This window comes from Ambystoma mexicanum, chromosome 12, assembly GCF_040938575.1.
Source record: "Ambystoma mexicanum isolate Mex_15411 chromosome 12, UKY_AmexF1_1, whole genome shotgun sequence".
NCBI lineage: Eukaryota > Metazoa > Chordata > Amphibia > Caudata > Ambystomatidae > Ambystoma > Ambystoma mexicanum.
The window spans coordinates 313,673,214-313,693,329 of record NC_090936.1 but is presented as its reverse complement, the minus strand read 5'-3'; positions in this window follow the sequence as shown (position 1 = coordinate 313,693,329).

The following is a 20,116-nucleotide window of genomic DNA, read 5'->3' as shown; positions in this document are numbered from 1 at the left end:
CATACACGGCGTGCGCCACGCGCACAGCAAAAGCACACATAACGCGGTGCACACAACCAAAGTGGGCGGAACAGTGGGCGTAATACGCGGAATGGGGAACAACGCGTGAAAAAGAAGGCGTTACTGGGGAAGTACTGCAGGGAACTACACGGAACGCCCACACGCACGCGAACAACCCGTATTCATGGATCCGAAAACGGGAAACCCGCGCACGGCAAAAGACGCGCACAGGCGTCAACGCGTCCGCCACACGAAGGCAGGCGGAAGCGTCCCCACGCACAGTACAAAAGTGCGCGCAAACAACAAACACGTATATACAGCTACGATGAATGCCCCATTTGTCGCAGCACTGATCGTGGGACACCGCAGGAGGAGGAGAATAGCCAGGGCACGCATTTTCGCACCACGGACAAGCCTTTTTGGGATGCCTTATGACCAGGTCTATGGCAGGTATAGGTTTCCACCCCATATCATTCTAGACCTGGTCCGGGAGTGGGAAGATGACCTTACATCCCCCACCGTTTGCTCCCAAGCATTGAGCCCCTTGGAGAAGCTGCTCAATGTACTGCATTTTTTGGCCACTGGGTCATTTCAGCGGACTACTGCCATAGTGGGGGGGGTCTCACAGGTCACGCAGTCACGCTGCCTACACCAGGTACTGGCAATCATGACAGCGCGCCCCTCAGTGCGCAGGCACATATACATGCCCAGAACACCCGCAGAAAGGCAGGCCATTGTCCTGGATGTTTTCAGGGTGGCACACTTCCCCAAAGTGCTCGGTGCCATAGATTGCACCCATGTGGCCCTACGTCCACCTAGGGCCACTGAGCACATCTACCGAAACTGCAAGCACTGGCATTCAATCAACGTACAGGTGGTATGCGATGCAAAGGGAATCATCACCTCTGTCTATGCAAACTACCCTGGCTCCACCCATGACAGTTTCATATACAGAATGTCCGCCCTGAGCCGGGCCCTGGAAGCTGGGCAGCATGGCGACACATGGCTCCTAGGTGAGTACAAATGCCCTTGCACAAGCATGCAACTCCCACACAGACAAATACCCAAACCCTAATAATCTCAACTATTATCACCTCCCCAGGGGACAGTGCCTACCCTCTGAGCAACCACATGATGACGCCAATCCGGAACCCCACCACACCACCCCAGGTAAGATACAACGCCGCCCATATTGCAACCAGGGCCATAGTGGAGCGCACATTCGGAGTGCTCAAGTCACGTTTCCGCTCCCTTGACCGCTCTGGCGGGCAACTACTCTATGCACCCCCAGTAGTGTGCAGGATCATTGTGGCAGCATGTGTCCTGCACAATGTTGCAACACGGCAGGGCGTACGGGTGGACATGGTGGTGCCCCCACATCCCCAACCACAGGCACAGGCGCTGCCCATGGGCGAGGAAGCCCGGACCCAGCTTGTGGCCACATTTTTCACCTAAACTCACACCCCTGCGGAGTGCACACAGGCCTGGCACATACCAGGTGACAATCGATGATGACAAAGAGACAGTCAACTGTCACAACCCTACCACCCTGAGATAGTTGCCATGGAAGTGCCACATCGTCTGCATCCCTAGCTACTTAAACACAAGCTATCCTGCATGACCAAAAGGCACACATATGACATATGACATGATATGGCCTATACACAAGTATTTCAAGGTGCGATGAGGCAGGGAGAGGGGAACAAGGGAAGACAGACAACGGTACTACTAGGCCAGATGTCATTTAGATTGTGCAAGTGCAGGGGTAGGGGGAAGGGAAAAGTGCAAGGGGAAGGGGAGGGGGGGAGTGCAGTACAAGGGAAGTAGACCAAAAAACAAATACATAGGTCGGCTGGTGGCAACTGCAAAGGTAAGTGCAGAAAAGTGCTGGGAAGGGGGGGCTGTAGGGATAGAGAGACAGTCCCGCAGTGCAGGTATTGCCAGGGAGGCAGTGCAAGTGGAGAGTGGCTGGGCCAGGGACCGAGGTTGGTGAGAGTGGCCCAGTTGCAGCTCCAGTGCAGTTCCAGTGAAGAATTCCGAAAGGGAGATGCAGAGAGAAAGCAGAAGCAAAGAGGAAGGTCTTGAGGTGCTTCCCGAACCGGAGATGGTTCCCCTCAAGTTCAAGTGAGGCAGGAAGGCTGTTCCAGAGGGAGGGCCCTGCCGCGGAGAGAGATCTACCCCCAGCTAGTTGCTCTGAGAAACGGATGACCCTGACATGCAAGGTGTGCATCACACACACCTGCAAAACAGGCCATGGCCATCACTGTCATGTCACTCAAACCATCCCAAACCACAACATGACATGGCAAGCAATACCCATACACCAACACAGTAACAATAAGGTACACATTGCCATGTCCAAAATCTACAGTGGCATCAGACAATGATGCCTGACGTGGAATCAGATGAAATGACAGACCAACAACCTCCCACCCAAAATAAGACATTTCCAAATGCATTACAAGAGTTGTAGACGTAACATAACAATGAATGCTTGTCTACATGCACATTGTGCATTGCAAAATCAACGCTGCAGCTTCTGTGTGCTGTGTCCTACTCCTGCAACACACTGCTCAGCGCACAGCACATTGAACAGCCATTGTGTGTGATGCACACCCTGAGCATCACATCTAAGTGACAGACCACATCAAAAAGCAAATTAGGCATGTACAGGATCCATAATTGGTCACAGAACATGTGCTGCAGGGACACAGTGGCCACCAGAAGGCAAACAGTGTACACGTGGATATGCAAGAGTGGGAGTACATGTAGTGCATCAGAGTGCAAGTGTGTGGTTCAGCAAGGACATGCACTCCACATATGCATGTACAATCAAGTGACCATCAGTGTTCTCTACACATCACATGTGAACATTCACCATGTGTACACCCCAGCATGTCAAACCACAACTATCCCCTCGCACCTGAAAGGTAAACACAACACATGAAAAGGCATTGATCAGCAGAACACAACATGTACATAGGATACCACCATTACAATGTCAGAGTTCCCATCACACTGCAGGGCAAGGCAACTATCAACAACAACCCCCCCCTCCCTCACAAATGACCATGACCCACTGAACAACTGCACCTGGGTCATGGAGCCTTCAAACCTCAATTCCACCTGGCCACAGGATCACCTTTAACCTTTGTCACCATCTCCCACCTTGTGTGTAAAAATGTGCCTGCACCCTCATAATCCACACTCATTTCCAAAATCACAAAATCCAAGCCAGAAAAACGAACCAGAACACCCTCCAGTAGATGACTTGACGTAGCAGTACCTCACAAAGGCCAAGTACTACCACAATGATGCAACAACCAAGGTAGCACAGTAAAACAATGTCACAACAGGATGTGAACCATGTGTGGTACATGACATAGGATGATGCACCATGAACGGATGTCTACTGTCAAAGGTCCCGTGTACAGGCGCGGGAGTGTCACGAAACAACCACCCCCACCGTGTCCCGGGTGCCTGCAAGGTCAAACTCACACAGGCCCCTGAGACCCTGGTGGGGAAGGAGGTTCAGGGATATGCAGTCGGGACAGGTGTTGACACACTGGATGACTGGAATGAGTGGCAGGAGAGGGGAGGAGGAATGACACATGAAACTAGGGAATGCACGAAAATGTACTACCTGCATGAACACATACACAATCCAATCAAACTTGGACATCATTGTCATGGCCTTCTGTAGTCCAGGCTTAGGAGTGGTACGAACCAACCACCCCCTCTAGGGTTTTGGCGCCTGCAAGTTCGGGGCATACACAGGCATCCGCAACCCCAGCGGGGAAAGAGGGTTAGGGAACGTTGCTTGGATAGGTACGGGAAGCAGGAACACCGGGTAGAGGGTACAGGGTTCAAAATTGCATAGGATTCTGGGTGATTAGGGGGAAAAAAAACATACCAAATTGAACCACACATACATCCATGCATTAGTACACTCCCCAGCAAGCCTATGCAGAGCAGTTTGAAAGAAAAACAACAAGACACTTAGCTCTGGTTTTGAGTTCTGGCCTCCTGCCTGCGCACTCTCAGGTCCGGTTACAGGAGCACTGCAATGCTGCAAAGAGAGCCACAGTCAACAACCTGTACATGCCAATTACACAAAAACACAACACCAAACATGCCCCATAGCAACAAACTACTCTCCAAACAGACAATCTGGTGTAGATGCTTCGTACCCATATATAACATCACCCCTGTGACGGGTCATACACAGTCAATGCAGTAAGTCAGCCGCCGGTGGGTGCGTGGCAAATGGAACACCAATGTGTCACAATTCACACAACATGCAATGTTCCCTGGGTAAGCAGACAGACCCATTTAGCAAGCCATGACTTCTGAGCAAGTTGCGTATCACCATGACCGAAACAAAGTTGGCAGTGCATTCATCATAAACTACATGGAAATGATATGCACTGCACCCGAGTATGTCCCTTGCTGTATGTCCCTGTGAGCTGCCCCTTTCCATGTCTCGGAAGGCTACATGGTTGATACAAGTGCCTCAATGGACCTTGGTGTACCGCAGGGTATGTGCCACTGCCCCTGCACGTGTCACAGACAACCTTACAATCAACAGCCATCAGTCCACCAACACATGTGAGCTGCATTGTGTGCTTCAACACCAATATTCGTCTAAGCTCACCCTCAGTGCTGTGACTAAGCCTGCATGTGCAACTCGCCTGGTGCAAGCTTTGCTGTGTTGTGGCCCCCCTGTGCTGCTCACCTTGCCTGGAGTTCCTTGGAACACGTCAGCAGTTCTAGGATGTAGGTCTGCAATCCCTGTGCCTCTGCTTGTGCACACATGTGCATGTGGGCACCAACAACTGTGTCCAGAATTCTGTCGTCCAATGGGCCATGTCTGCTGGCAAAGGTGCTCTGGAGGCTCATCCCCCTGCAGAAAGGGCATGAAAGACATGATTAATGCTTCAAAGTCATCTGTGTGTGTCTCATCAGGCATCTCATTACTTGACCATGTCAGAGAGTCACATCATAAATCACACCATCAGTCCATCTTTCACATCCAAAGTGTGGAACACTATCTACAGCATGAATTGCAACAAGCACGTGTACAGTAAAGATAAGAAACATACTACACAATGCATAGCAATTAATGTACACATTAACCATGACACACCCCATCTAGCAAAAGCTGAACAGTGGACAATAACACCAAAATCATCCCCACTAGGGGTGTAAACACAAGTCACACAGCACCAGACATGCCACAGATATGACAGTCCAAAGCCCTTGTGTAAAAGTCTGTGACACCGAACCATCCTTGCGAGCCCATGGATAAGGGAGGCAGGAGTGGCATATGTGAGTCAAGGACCCCAAGCAGCAAACACATACACAAGACAAGCCTGAAGGGCCCAGCTGGAACAGACAGTGGATGCCTTCAAAAGCCACAAAGCACCGCACAGTCACATGAAAGCACAATAGACAAGCAATTTTAAACTAAATCAACTATTAACTAATTACACTAACAATGGAAAACCTACATTACCTAATTAAACTAACTATCAAACAGAAACTTAACTAACTAAACTAAAAGAAAAATCAAAAATGGCCACATACAACCCGGGGGGGGGAGGGGAGGCACCCAGGAGGGGGGAGGTACAGGGTGCTGCTCAACATCCACATGCGATGATGCTGAGCCAAAAAAAAAACCTCCATGGGCTCAACGCCTGCACAGCCCGACCTATGTGGGAGATAGATGGTCGTCCGAGTCTGGCTCATCCTGGAAAGGAGGACGTGGCACAGTAGCCTGGCCATGCCTAGCCGCAGCTTGCCCCTCGTCGGCAGCAAGTCTGCCGGACGGGTGAGCCTGGTTCTGTGTGGCGATGTGACGTAGGTCTGCATGCAGAACCTCACGTGATACACGTGCTTCCTCTTGCAAGGTAGCACGTGTAACACGGAGTTCCTCCTGCAAGGCCTGGCTGGACAACTGCTGCACCTCCCGGCAATCCTGTAGCTCAGCCGAGATGGTACGCTCAAGCTGTGCAAACCTCTCCTCTGCCTGCTGCCTCTGGGACATCATAAGGACACCCAGAGTGGAGCTGAGGGAAGCATACTCCTCCCTCAGGGCATCCATGTGCGCCTCTGCGTGAGCAGCAATTGCTTGATGCAGAGACGACATTTCAGCCTGGCGTGCCCTGTCTGAGGTCACCATGCCCAGCCTGAGCGAGCGGGCCGTGGACCGTGCCGCCTGCTGCTGGAGAAGCACCTGCTTAGCAGGGGGGAGCACAGATCGGGCCACACGCTCCATGCTCTCAGCGATGTTCTCCATTGCTGCCCCCTGCCGTTTGGAATTGGCAGTCATGTCTTGCTCCTACTCAGTATACTGGGGTTGCGCGCGGCGACCGTGTTGTCGGGCTTGACCCCTGCGGGACCCAAGGACCGGGGGTCCTCGCTGTGTTGGCACCACCCGCGGCTGCACGACTACATGCCCCCGTCAACGTGATGTCCCAGGCACATCAGTGACTGGTGTGGAGGGTGATCCTGCGTCCCGATCCACCACGGGCGAAGGAACCAAGACTGTCTGATCCCTCAGTGCAGGGGTTGCAGACAGAGGAGTGTCCACATCAGAATCACTCACCCCTGACACATGGACTTGATGCTCATCCAACTCAACATGGACGTCAGAGTCGTCATCAAGGCTGGACTCATAGGCAGCCAGAGACAAGATGGACTGCAGCACTTGGGGGTTTTCGTGGCCTACCACCCCACGACCCCCACTAGTGCCGGGTTGATGTGGTGGTAACAACCCTGTGTCTGGCATGACAATACCATCCTCCGCCCCCATTGCGTCATCACCTGAAAAATAGAGAGAAAAAAGGTCACTACACATGTCAGAAGCACACAACACACACACACACACCGACAGCAAACGCATCCAGCAGACATGTGACACACAACATATAACCTGGCATGCATGCTGGGTCAACTTTGAATAGCTTCTGTGATCAGACCTGTTGAAAGGTGGCAGTTTCCATGGAAGTGGGTCTATGCAGTGCAGAAAATGTGTACGCCACTCACTACCTACATGTACAAGGACTCCATGGTGTGTGCCAGGAAATGTGAAGGCAGTGCAATGTCAAATTCAGACATCACGTGCATTGTGCATTCAATGTGTACCATATCTAGAAGCCAAGCACCCCTCCACCCCAGTACCAAAGCAGGGATGCCTAGCATGGTATCAAAAGGCTGACCATACACCTGTGTATTGACAGGCAGTGTTGACTGGCATCAACAGCTTAATGTGATTCAAGTGACAACACTGCAAATGATGCTGGGACAGTAAGCAGGACACATGATTAAAACTCTGGATTCCGCCCATGTGTGACGAAGACACAACAACAGTTGGACAGAGTCATTGGCCATTGAACAGGCTGAGGTCTGTGAGCCACACAGATTGTCAGACCCTAAACACGTGTGCAACGCAGGACTGAGCCACAGTTGACATGGGAAGGCTGATGAGATGCCAGGCAATGTGTGTAACCAAGGACTTGTATTACAGTGATCATCCAGTCAAGGACACATAGGGGCATGCGTGCAATGCACATGGAGCATGAATGGGCACTCATGTCCCTGCGGGACATCTGACCTATGCACAGTACAAGTGAGATACCCTGGATCGAGTACTAAGGCTGTACCACACGGCATATGTCTGGCAGATTCTACGCTGGAAGTTAACATGTACACAGGACACATGAATAAGAAAGTACACATTGGCAAGATTGAAGAAGACCAGTGCAAAGGTGGAACTGGGGTGCAGAGTGGAAGAGGAGGGGCAAGGGAGCATGCCTACATGGAGTACCCGCATGCAGGCAGAGGAGACATGCATGACGGAAGCATTGCATTACTTACACAACAGAACCATGTACACGTCACATGTAGCGGCAATCATGCACAACACATCCCACAAGTGAAAAACACACGTCCTCAACAAACACGCATCAACACTCACTGGACTGCGCATCAAAGTCCAGCATCTCTCCCACTCCTTCGACCAATTCAGGTGGTATGAACTCCGCATTGAGAGCCTCATGCGGAGTGAGCTCTTCCTCCTCTGGTGCAGGCCCACCGCCAGTCACCAGAGTCAAGTTGTAATTAGAGGCACGCTTAGCCTTAGTGCTGCGTTTGATGTCATTCCAACGCTTTTTGCACTCTTGCGCCGTGCGCACCTCATGGCCGAATGAACTGACATGTTCCGCAACATGCTTCCAGTGGGTGTCACGTTGGGCAGCCGTAGTCTGACTATTGGCACCCACTAGCATGTCACGGCTGTGGCCCCGCACGTAGTCCACGAGGAAGTCCAGTTCCTGCTTACAGAAAGGCTTCTTCCTCGACGTGCAGGAGGTCGTGGCTCTGTGTGGGGTCCCAGCCTGTGCTGCAGGTGCAACCTTCCTCCTCTTGGACTGTGGCGCAGACCCTGGCTGGCTAATGCTGCCCTGACCAGTATGGCCAGTGGGTTCGGTGGATTGAGCCAAGGGAGTGGCAGGTGGAGGGATGACCAAAGGCCTGACTTGTGTTAGTGGCAGCTGGGTGCCCACTAATGGACCCTGCGCAGCAACATCAGCTGTGGCAGGGTCATTGACCGCAACAGTCCTGGTTGGCAGACTCACAACCGGGGTGCTGTTGGGTGCATCCGCCCCTGCACTTGCCAACACCCGGCTGTTCGGGGCAGCAGATGACATGACTGCCCCAGGGACACGTGTCTTGGTCTGAGCAGCCCGGCCTGCCCCTATGGTTTCCCCCCTGGCCTGTTGGAGATCTACCAAGGGCTCTTCAAGTGCCAACACAGCCTGCGCTGGCAGACCCCGAGCCTGGGTGGCGGTTTCCACAGCTGCACCTGCAGCTACCACTACCCTTGGGCCCGTGGCAGTCGATGGAATGGACTGCCGGGTCAAATGGGTGCCAGTGCCAGATGCAGGAGCTGCATCCCCCGGAACCAAAGGGGGTGGTGGCATGACTGCACCGACACATGGCACAACATTGTGCTCAAGTGGCGCACCCCTGCCTCTTCCCCCTCTGTGGCTGCCCTGGACATCCTGGAGTCCCCCTACTCCCTGGTCACCACGGCCACGTCCCCGACCACGCCCGCCACGAGGAGGACACCCAGCTGAGATGCCCCTCACCTTTAGTGGCCTCCCAACCATGGCACAGATGTAGTAGTGCTGGCACAGATGGAGTGGTGCCAATGGGAGGTGTACACCACAATTGACCTGGGCAATAGGGGTGAAGGGGGTGGGAAGCAAGATGTTAACAGCCCCACTGCACCTGCAAGGCTGTATGTGACCCCGGTGATGTGGTGACGGGTCACGCAACGCTCAAGCCCCCCAAAACTGCAGTAAAACCGTGCACGCAACCCTGCAGCCTACGTGCGTGGATTCAACCTCCCGCAGTATGCGGTGGCACCCAGTAACACGAATAATGCGTACGCGTGGGACACGCAGTCTACTATGACATCGAAAATGGGTGCGATACACAGGGGCACCCGCAGTGGGAAAAAGAGCGTGTGCGACTCACTGTCTGATTAGCGCGATGCAGAAAAACACGCGTAGCCCATACCCCCGCCAAAAGAAGAGATACGTCCTTGATAGCTGTGAAGTTGTGATGGCGCGCAAAACAACAGGAAGCAGCAACACACGTCGGTCTCCACGAAATGCACGTACAGCAAACTGCTGGGCATGCTCACCTTTAACCCGTGCTGAGGGAAACGCACGCGCGCGTCACGTCACTTACGCGCATGGGCCCTTTCCTCGTATTACACGTGGATGTGCAGTTTTTCACGCGCGCTGAAATGCCCATGCACGCCTGTGCGCGTCACGTCACAGGGGCGCTTGCGCTTCAGGGGCCTTATGTCCAATGAAATTGCGTATGCGTGCAGACGCGCTTACGCGCTAAGGGCCTTTCCTCGAATTACACGCTGACGTGCCGAATTTTCACATGCCAAATCACTTCGTATCAAGCTGGCCACGCGTAAGCACACGGAAGACCACGCTCCTGCCCAGAAGGCCGAACTACTGCCCCCCAGATCCCCGAGCACGCTCCCACCTGCCATCTGCTGCTGTCTGACTGCCTGCTGCCCACGTGCCCTGCCATTTGCTGCCTGCACATCAGCCAGGGGTGCTGTTGCTGTGACCACCTCTGCTGGAACCGAAGACTCCCGACTGGGATTCCATCACTCCACAGCCCAGCCCCAGGACCCAGTTGCCCACCCACTCCTGCCTCTGGGGTTGTCATGTCGGGCACTGCAACATCTGGCACCACTGACAACCCCCGGCCAGAGAGGCAGAGGGGCACCAGCTTCAGTGCCACCAAAGTTGGTGTCCTGGTGGAGCAAGTCCTGGGGCAGTATGATGCCCTCTTCGGAAGTTCCCGCCCCCGACAAGGAAGGACGGACTCGGATCTGGACTGACATCGTGACTGCCATCAACGCGGAGGGGGTGGCAGTCCGCGACTTCCAACATGTCAAGAAGCGCTGGGAGGACTTCAGGTCCAGGACCCTGAACAAGGCCCGGCGCCTCTTGAAGGCAGCGGATGCCAAGGGGCGCCGGGGCCACTTGTCGGAAGATCAGATGAGGGTCCTGGAACGTATATCCCCACCGCTCCACGTCCAGGTCCTTGAGAGGCAGACCCGTCTGGAGTCGAGCGGTAAGTGTACATGCATCCTGATTGTGAGCTGTGCGTGTGGTGATGTTTCAGTAGTGTGCAGGTTGCACATCTGTTTGTATGGGGTCGAGTATGGGTGGGGGTGTACAGGGCCGTGGGGCTAACACATGCGAGGGCTGGAATGTGTGAGACATGGATGGTGCTTGTGTGTGTAGGCTTGCATGTCAAATGCAGTTGTGTGGGCACACATGTTTGGATGAATGTGTATGTAAGTAGACATGTCCGTGATGTCACGCATGTATGTTGTTTTCAGCTGCATGTATCAGCACTGTGTACATGTACATTTGTGTGTATTTGACAAGGGTGCAACAGTGATGCAACATGGATGCATGTGACAGCTGGATGTGGAAGCCTGATTGGCAGATGTGACATGGATGCCCATCTGAACACTGCGACACTTGGCAGAGGTGTACACATGCATGCAAGTGTGGTGGTGTGTGTACATGTGTTGTGCACTTCCTGTGTTGCATGTGATGTCTGGCTCAGCTTTGCCTGCTCATGCTGTTGTATGGGTATGGATGGTGCTGGCAGTTGCGATATGGCTGTGGTATGGCTCATCTGTGCGAGTTGAAATGACATGTGTGTTGGGGATTGTGATGGCATGTCTGAGGTTTGCCAATGCCACTCATGTACAACTGTCATGTGTGTATGTGTCCATTGTACAGTGCCCTGATGCCTGTGTTTTATTTCTCCCTGTCTGCAGCATCAACTGATGAAGAGGGCGGAGAAGGTGCTGTGGAGCACAGCGGCGGGGATCCCACCGCCAGCCGGAGACGCAAGGCCCGGCTCCCCTCCCATGTTGTCATCTCGTCGGGGAGTGAGGAGTCCGGTGCCGCGTCACAGGCCGCAGCTTCCGGGGGGAGGTCCAAGAGGTGGAGGTTGGAGTTGGACTCCTCGGCAGCAGAAGGGGCAGCTGGGACCCCACAGGGCCCAACGGGGGAAGATGGCACAGAGTCATCCAGGTTGGTGGGGGGTTTGGTGGAGGAGGAGGCCATGCAAGCAACAGAGACGGGGTCTGGAGGTGGGGATCCCACTGGTGCTAGTGGTGCAGTGCAGGACCAGGGACAGGAGGCAGCACAGGCCGCCGCGGAGGTGCCTGTGTGCAATCCTGTCCCTGATCCTGTCCCTGCATCATCTTGCACCAGCAGGGATGCCTACGTCCAGACCCGTTTTCAGGCAGGGGATGAGCAAACGACAACTGGCCTTCCTCTGCCTGCGGACGTGGCTATCCGGGTCCAGGTTGAGCCTGTCCTGACTGGTGTGGCGTTGCGTCAACGGGCCATGCGAGGTGACCTGCAGTCTTTTCATGAGGAGAATACACGTCATCTCGAATGGCTCGTTGACCACGTCAGCCTGCTGGGACAGGTCACCCAGGCCGGATTCCTCCGTTTGATGGGGCTTGCTACGACCCCCTCCTCAACTGAACCCCCTATGCGCCAGTCGTCCTCTGTGCCATCTTCCCACCCATCAGTCACCTGGGTGCCCTGTGGAGCTGCCTCTGACGGTGCGGCCAGGCTGGTGGAGGAGGCATCCTGCCACAGTCGGGAGTCGGACGTCCAGCAGGGGTGGCCACATCAACGACTGCACCCCAGCTGGCGGAGGATGTGCAGGCAGCAGGAGGCAGTGCACGGGCAGAGGCACAGCAGCAGCAGCAACGTGGTGGAAGCCATGAAGGCTCGGGCCTTCAACATCAGAGGGGCAGGCATCGGCCGGAGGGCAGGAGGATCCAGGACAGAGAGTGTCTTCCGTGTGGCAGCGGTTGGACCACGCCATAGATGCAGAGCGGCAGGGGGCGGAAGAGGCACGGCTCACAATGGTCAGGGCGGAGAACTCCATGCGGAGGGCCCTGAGGCGGGCTGAGTGCCTCGAGGCAATCCGCAAGGGGTTGGAGGTGGACACGTCGACGGCCCTGCGGACCCTCGGGGCCATGGAGGAGGACCGCCTCCAGGACATTGAGCAGGAGTTCGATGATGCCCTGGCCCGGGACATCCAAAAGTGAGCCGTCAGACTAGCCCGCTGCCCTTGTACATAGTTATGTAGGTAGTGTTAGGTTTCCTTTTTTTTTAAATTTATTTTGGACCTTTTGGACATTGGCCACATTTTTGTATATAGTTTATTTTACTAGTTAGCGTAGTTAGGTTTAATTTCTTTTGTTGAGATAATGGACCCTGGCTTGTTCGTCTGTACATAGTTCACTGTTGGATTTTATTTTTCTTTCACAATTTACCCATGGAGCAATGGCTTTCAATTATTATTTCCCATTGGATTTTCTTTTGTGGACAGTGACTTTGGACACCATTACTTTGGATTATGATTTTTGGTTTTGCTTTTTTTCACGGACATGCTTCTTTTAATTTTTGTACATTCCCATTTCTGTTTCTTTATTTTTGATTCTATTTATGTTTCCTTTAATACATATTTTTTTATCGAACTTCAATGTGTAGTATCATCTCATTGGTTTCATGCATATCATGATATGGGTTTTGAGGTTCACTGACACCCATTGGGTGTATGTGAGGGAAATGTGTTTGTTTCGAAACTTGCAATTGGTGTTCTGTCATGTAATTGCCAATTATGAGTGGGTGGATGCAATACTCGGCTGGGTGTTTTGCATTTGGAGGCTGACCATAGGGACCAGGGATCTAGATTGTGATGACATGTTGGCTGGGGAACATGAGTTGGGGCCTGCTGGCAGGTGCCCCACAGTGCTGGGGGGTGGGGGTGGTGGAGAACATGAGTTGGACATGGGTGGGGGCCTGCTGGCAGGTGCCCCACAGTGCTGGGGGATGGGGGTGGTGGGGAACATGAGTTGGACATGGGTGGGGGCCTGCTGGCAGGTGCCCCACAGTGCTGGGGGGTGGGGGTGGTGGGGAACATGAGTTGGACATGGGTGGGGGCCTGCTGGCACATGCCCCACAGTGCTGGGGGCTGGGGGTGGTGGGAGACATGGGTGGGGGCCTGGTGGCGGGTGGCCCTGCACTGCTGGGGGATGGGGGTGGTGGGAGACATGGGTGGGGGCCTGGTGGCGGGTGACCCTGCACTGCTGGGGGGTGGGGGTGGTGGGAGACATGGCTGGGGGCCTGGTGGAGGGTGCCCCTGCACTGCTGGGGGGTGGGGGTGGTGGGAGACATGGGTGGGGGCCTGGTGGAGGGTGACCCTGCACTGCTGGGGGGTGGGGGTGGTGGGAGACATGGGTGGGGGCCTGGTGGAGCGTGCCCCTGCACTGCTGGAGGGTGGGGGTGGTGGGGACATGGGTGGGGGCCTGCTGGCAGGTGCCCCACAGTGCTGGGGGGTGGGGGTGGTGGGGAACATGAGTTGGACATGGGTGGGGGCCTGCTGGCAGGTGCCCCACAGTGCTGGGGGATGGGGGTGGTGGGGAACATGAGTTGGACATGGGTGGGGGCCTGCTGGCAGGTGCCCCACAGTGCTGAGGGTTGGGGGTGGTGGGGAACATGAGTTGGACATGGGTGGGGGCCTGCTGGCACGTTCCCCACAGTGCTGGGGGCTGGGGGTGGTGGGAGACATGGGTGGGGGCCTGGTGGCGGGTGACCCTGCACTGCTGGTGGATGGGGTGGTGGGAGACATGGCTGGGGGCCTGGTGGCGGGTGACCCTGCACTGCTGGGGGTTGGGGGTGGTGGGAGACATGGCTGGGGGCCTGGTGGAGGGTTCCCCTGCACTGCTGGGGGGTGGGGGTGGTGGGAGACATGGGTGGGGGCCTGTTGGAGGGTGACCCTGCACTGCTGGGAGGTGGGGGTGGTGGGAGACATGGGTGGGGGCCTGGTGGAGAGTGCCCCTGCACTGCTGGAGGGTGGGGGTGGTGGGGACATGGGTGGGGGCCTGCTGGCAGGTGCCCCACAGTGCTGGGGGGTGGGGGTGGTGGGGAACATGAGTTAGACATGGGTGGGGGCCTGCTGGCAGGTGCCCCACAGTGCTGGGGGGTGTGGGTGGTGGGGAACATGAGTTGGACATGGATGGGGGCCTGCTGGCAGGTGCCCCACAGTGCTGGGGGGTGGGGGTGGTGGGAGACATGGGTGGGGGCCTGGTGGAGGGTGCCCCTGCACTCTGGCCGGTGGAAGTGGTGGGGACATGGGTGGGGGCCTGCTGGCAGGTGCCCCACAGTGCTGGGGGGTTGGGGTGGTGGGGAACATGAGTTGGACATGGGTGGGGGCCTGCTGGCAGGTGCCCCACAGTGCTGGGGGGTGGGGGTGGTGAGGAACATGAGTTGGACATGGGTGGGGGCCTGCTGGCAGGTGCCCCACAGTGCTGGGGGGTGGGGGTGGTGGGAGACATGGGTGGGGGCCTGGTGGAGGGTGACCCTGCACTGCTGGGGGTTGGGGGTGGTGGGAGACATGGGTGGGGGCCTGGTGGACGGTGACCCTGCACTGCTGGGGGATGGGGGTGGTGGGAGACATGGGTGGGGGCCTGGTGGAGGGTGCCCCTGCACTGCTGGGGGTTGGGGGTGGTGGGAAACATGGGTGGGGGCCTGGTGGAGGGTGACCCTGCACTGCTGGGGGGTGGGGGTGGTGGGAGACATGGGTGGGGGCCTGGTGGAGGGTGCCCCTGCACTGCTGGGGGGTGGGGGTGGTGGGAGACATGGGTGGGGGCCTGGTGGAGGGTGCCCCTGGTGGCTGGGGGTGCAGGGGGACATGCGTTGGTGGGCAGTAGTGCAAGTTGACATGTGGGTTGGCTGGGGGGCATGGCCATGGTGGATGGGGTGCCTGCAGGACATGTGCAGGGTAGGCCCCTGTGGTGTGAGCCACCTGCAGGGGCCGTGGAGTGTGTAGAGGGAACACCTGGGAGGACCCACACGTGCAATTCACATGTGGTGCTCCCCGCACACCCCTGTAATACACGTACCCTGATGGAATCGCCTGTGGAACTTCAAGCGCACCAATGTGATACACGTACCCTGCTGAAGTCGCGTGTGGAACTTCCCGCGCACCCCTGGAATACATGTACCCTGCTGACTTCACGTGTGAAACTTCCCGCGCACCCCGAAATACACGTAGCCAGGACATTCGCGTGTGGAACTTCCCGCGCACCCCTGATATACACGTACCCTGCTGAATTCACGTGTGAAAATTCCCGCGCACCCCTGATGTACACGTATTCTGCTGAAATTGTGTGTGGAACTTCCCGCGCACCCCTGGAATACACGTACCCTGCTGAATTTGCGTGTGTGACTTCCCACGCACCCCTGGAATACCCGTACCCTGCTGATATCGCGTGTGAAACTTCCCGCACACCCCGAAATACACGTAGCCAGGACATTCGCGTGTTGAACTTCCGTGCACCCCTGATATGCACGTACTCTGCTGATATCGCGTGTGAAACTTCCCGCGCACCCCGAAATACACGTAGCCAGGACATTTGCGTGTGGAACTTCCCGCGCACCCCTGATATACACGTACCCTGCTGAATTCACTTGTGAAAATTCCCGCGCAGCCCTGATGTACACGTACCCTGATGGAATCGCGTGTGGAACTTCAAGCACACCCCTGTAATACACGTACCCTGCTGAAATCGCATGTGGAACTTCCCGCGCACCACTGGAATACACGTACCCTGCTGATATTGTGTGTGAAACTTCCCGCGCACCCCGAAATACACGTGGTCAGGACATTCGCGTGTGGAACTTCCCGCGCACCCCTGGAATACACGTACCCTGCTGATATCGCGTGTGAAACTTCCCCCACACCCCGAAATACACGTAGCCAGGACATTCGCGTGTGGAACTTCCCGCGCACCCCTGGAATACACGTACCCTGCTGATATCGCGTTTGAAACTTCCCACGCACCCCGAAATACACATAGCCAGGACATTCGCGTGTGGAACTTCCCGCGCACCCCTGGAATACACGTACCCTGCTGATATCGCGTGTGAAACTTCCCGCGCACCCGGAAATACACGTAGCCCGGACATTCGCATGTGGAACTTCCCGCGCACCCCTGAAATGCACGTACCCAGCTGAAATGACGTGAGGTACTTCCCGCGCACTCCAGTGATACACGTAGCCCGCTTGCCGTGCTGGTACAGGGTTAGCGCACCCCTTTGTGCTGGATTGGGGATTTTGATGGCTTTTCCCTGCGCGAGAGACATTCTTGGGGGCGTAACTGGCGCTGCTGCAGGGTCGCTGCGCCACTGTGCGCCACGGCTGGTTTTGGTGGCTGGTATCCATGAATACGCTGTGCGCTGAAATGGGTGTTGGCGCAGGGATTCGGACGCGCACACTGTGCGCCAGCCGCGTGCGCCACTTGTGCGCTGAATTCAATGAATTACCTCCAAAGTCTCCTTTTTTGTAAGGTTGAATTCTTTCAGCCAATCAAATAATAATAAAAAAAAAGTATTCCCCGTTTTTGCCTTGGTAATTATCTCTTTAAAAATTGTTTATATTTATTCCTTCATCACATCTCTCAATCCAATCCAGAATCCAGTGTTTTTCTTTTCGCTTAAACCGGATTAGTTAGTAAAATTTCCAATGACTTCCCCAGGAGAGATTGACATTTTTCTTTGAAAAGACAGAATGGTTTTCCCCATTATTTGTCCATATAAACCCCCATGAGTGCATACAGCGTATTAGGTAAACCTACAACTAACTTCCTGTATAATTGCAAGATTTTAACGTGCATCAGGACTACTAATGAATTAAGCCCCAGTTCAAATCTCAGCATGGTTATAGGCACACAATTCGGGAGGGACAATACATTGCTCCAGATCCAGTCTCTAGCTTACCCAACTCCAGTTTCTCGTAGAAACATGTAACTTTTTTATAAAGATCGTTGTTTTGTTATCCCCTGTACCTCTCCCTTGCCTTATCATGCTCTGAAATATTTGGGTACAAGCGTGATATAAATAAAATATATCAACTTCTAAACCATATAACATTGAAGGGATAACTTTGCTAGTGTAGTGCTGTTGTGTAGTACTGTACCAAGGGATGAACTGCATTTTTTCCCAATATATAACAATTGTCCTGCAAATTGCCTACCTTTAGCCCATAAGGCATTCTTACCTATTTTGTATTGCATTGGTTTAAATAACCAAATCCAAGATATTTAACAGCGGCAACAACATTCAGACTGGATGAATTCATTCTCCACTTGAACTTTTCTGATGTATGTTTCTTACCCCTATAGCACAGGACACTTGATTTATTTGTGTCAACCTTTAAGTTGTTTACTTTTACATATTCTTCAAAATGAGACAAAAGTCTCTGAAGTACAATTGGTGTCTTGTCTATTAGAAGAACGTCATCCACATAAGCCACCCACAAACAACATTCCCCATTCATCCTTGGTGGAACAAATTAAGCTACCTCTAGGAACTCACCCAAATCTGAGAGATATAGGTTAAAGAGGCCAGGCCAGTACACACCCCTGCCACAATCCTTGTGGTGTTTTTATAGGTTTAGTCACGTCACCATTAGTACCCAGCCTCACTTTTAAAACAGTATTGCTATGTAGCGATCTCAGTATGCCCAGAATATGATTCGGTAAACCCTACCCCAGCAGTTTCATCCCAGAGCCATGCTCTATCCACTTTATCTAACACAAGGCTCAGGTCCACACTTGCTACATAAATAGGGTCCTTTCCCTCCACACAAACCTGGTCAAATAAAGACTGGATTTGCCAGCCACTAGCTTCTGTTCCACTTGCCCTCGTAAATCCTGTCTGAAAATAGGATAATTGTTTTGTCACTATTCTCCAGTCTTCTATGCTGTTCAGGATTCATCTGGCAAAAATGTTGCTCTCTACATCCAGGAGAGCAATTGGACGGTAACTCGAGGGCTCTGAACTACTACACTTCTTGAGGATAGGGATGATTATAGAGGCATGCCATGGGAATATTTTTATTTTTAATACAATATGGAATAGTATATTCAACATCTGGGCCCATAATTCAAGGATTTTGTTTGAGCACCAGATTACAAAGCCCATTAGGGCCTGGTGCTCGTGAATTGTCCCTGATTTTATTATTGTAAGTAAATGGTCAATAGTGATGTCAACATCCCATGGCTCTTCACAGAGTAGAGCAAGCGGTTCAGAGTTTCCTTATTCGTATAACTCTGTATAGTAACATTCCCAGACTTCTTCAGTGAGAGGGTTTGTCATGCCCTTATCAGAATTTCCATTTCTTTTATTTACTATGTCCCAAAGATTTTCACCATTTTTTATAACAACCTGTAACATCTATTCTCTGTCTTTATGTAGCAATAAATGCCTATGACTCTTCACCCAATTTTTATAGGAGTGCTTTTGATGTCTGATTAAAAGCTGTATCTCTTTTTCACAGAATAACCGGGAGCGTAGCTCCCAGGTGTTCCTCTGCATTTCCTTTTTCCTCCATTGAATCACCCTATCGTAAACATGAGAATGAGTTGAGTACAGACAAGAACCCCAATATGGCAGTGATTTGTCGATTATAAAGGTATGAAAGTTCTCTGCTTCCAATTCTTTAATTTTAGCGGGAAAGGTAGTATTTTTCCAAAAGTCTCCAATCATGCCATTTATGTTTTCAAGATCTTTATCACTCCAGCTAATTCTGTTCTTTTTCTGATTCAACTTTATATTTCTACATGCTGACTATTAGGGCAATTTCAACTCTATAGATATAAGGCCAGTACCATGGTCGCTAGACAAGTTAGTACATAATTTAAACCAATCTAATTCCCTGACCACAGCTTCGGAAACCACCATGTAATCAATCCATGAGTAGGAATTATCTCTATCTCGCCGGACAATCTGCCGGAGGTAAACTGCTCTGAATATATAGGCCCCAGGCCTTTCCAGAGGTCCCTCCATTGCTTACCCCGCTCCATTTGGTGTAATGCATATTTGTTATCCATTTCCAAAACTAGGCCAATGGGCAGACAATGGGAATTGCAGTCCCATAACATTATTATTTCAGTATAAGGGAATTGTACTTTGTAATCTACCAGAGTTTTTTCTATTTTCACCAATATCGATGGTAACTCACAATGGAAGGGGTGCCAACATAAATTCACCAAATAGATGTGTTTCCCGGATCAGTTAGTTACCAGCTCCACGTCCACAACGAATACCCCATGAATATCACTAAAGAACGAATTTCCCTTAATGCCCACCCCCTGTTTAATTTAGCTACACAACACCCCTGACGGACGTCCTCCATTTGGCCTGGACGCCCCCTGTTGGTAGATAAAATAACCATCCCAGACCAAGTTTTGCAACGCACAAGTCTCATGTAAACATACAATCACATAATGTTTGAACATTTTCATTATAATCAGATCATGGGTTAGCTTGCCAAAGCCTTTTACATTCCATGTGGCCATGTCAAGTCTTTTACTGTTATCAATCGGATCCTTCGTCCCCCAGATACAGTGGTTGAAGTGAGTGGGAGCGGTCGGGAGAGGTGCTCCTCTACTTTTTTAAATTACCTTTTACAG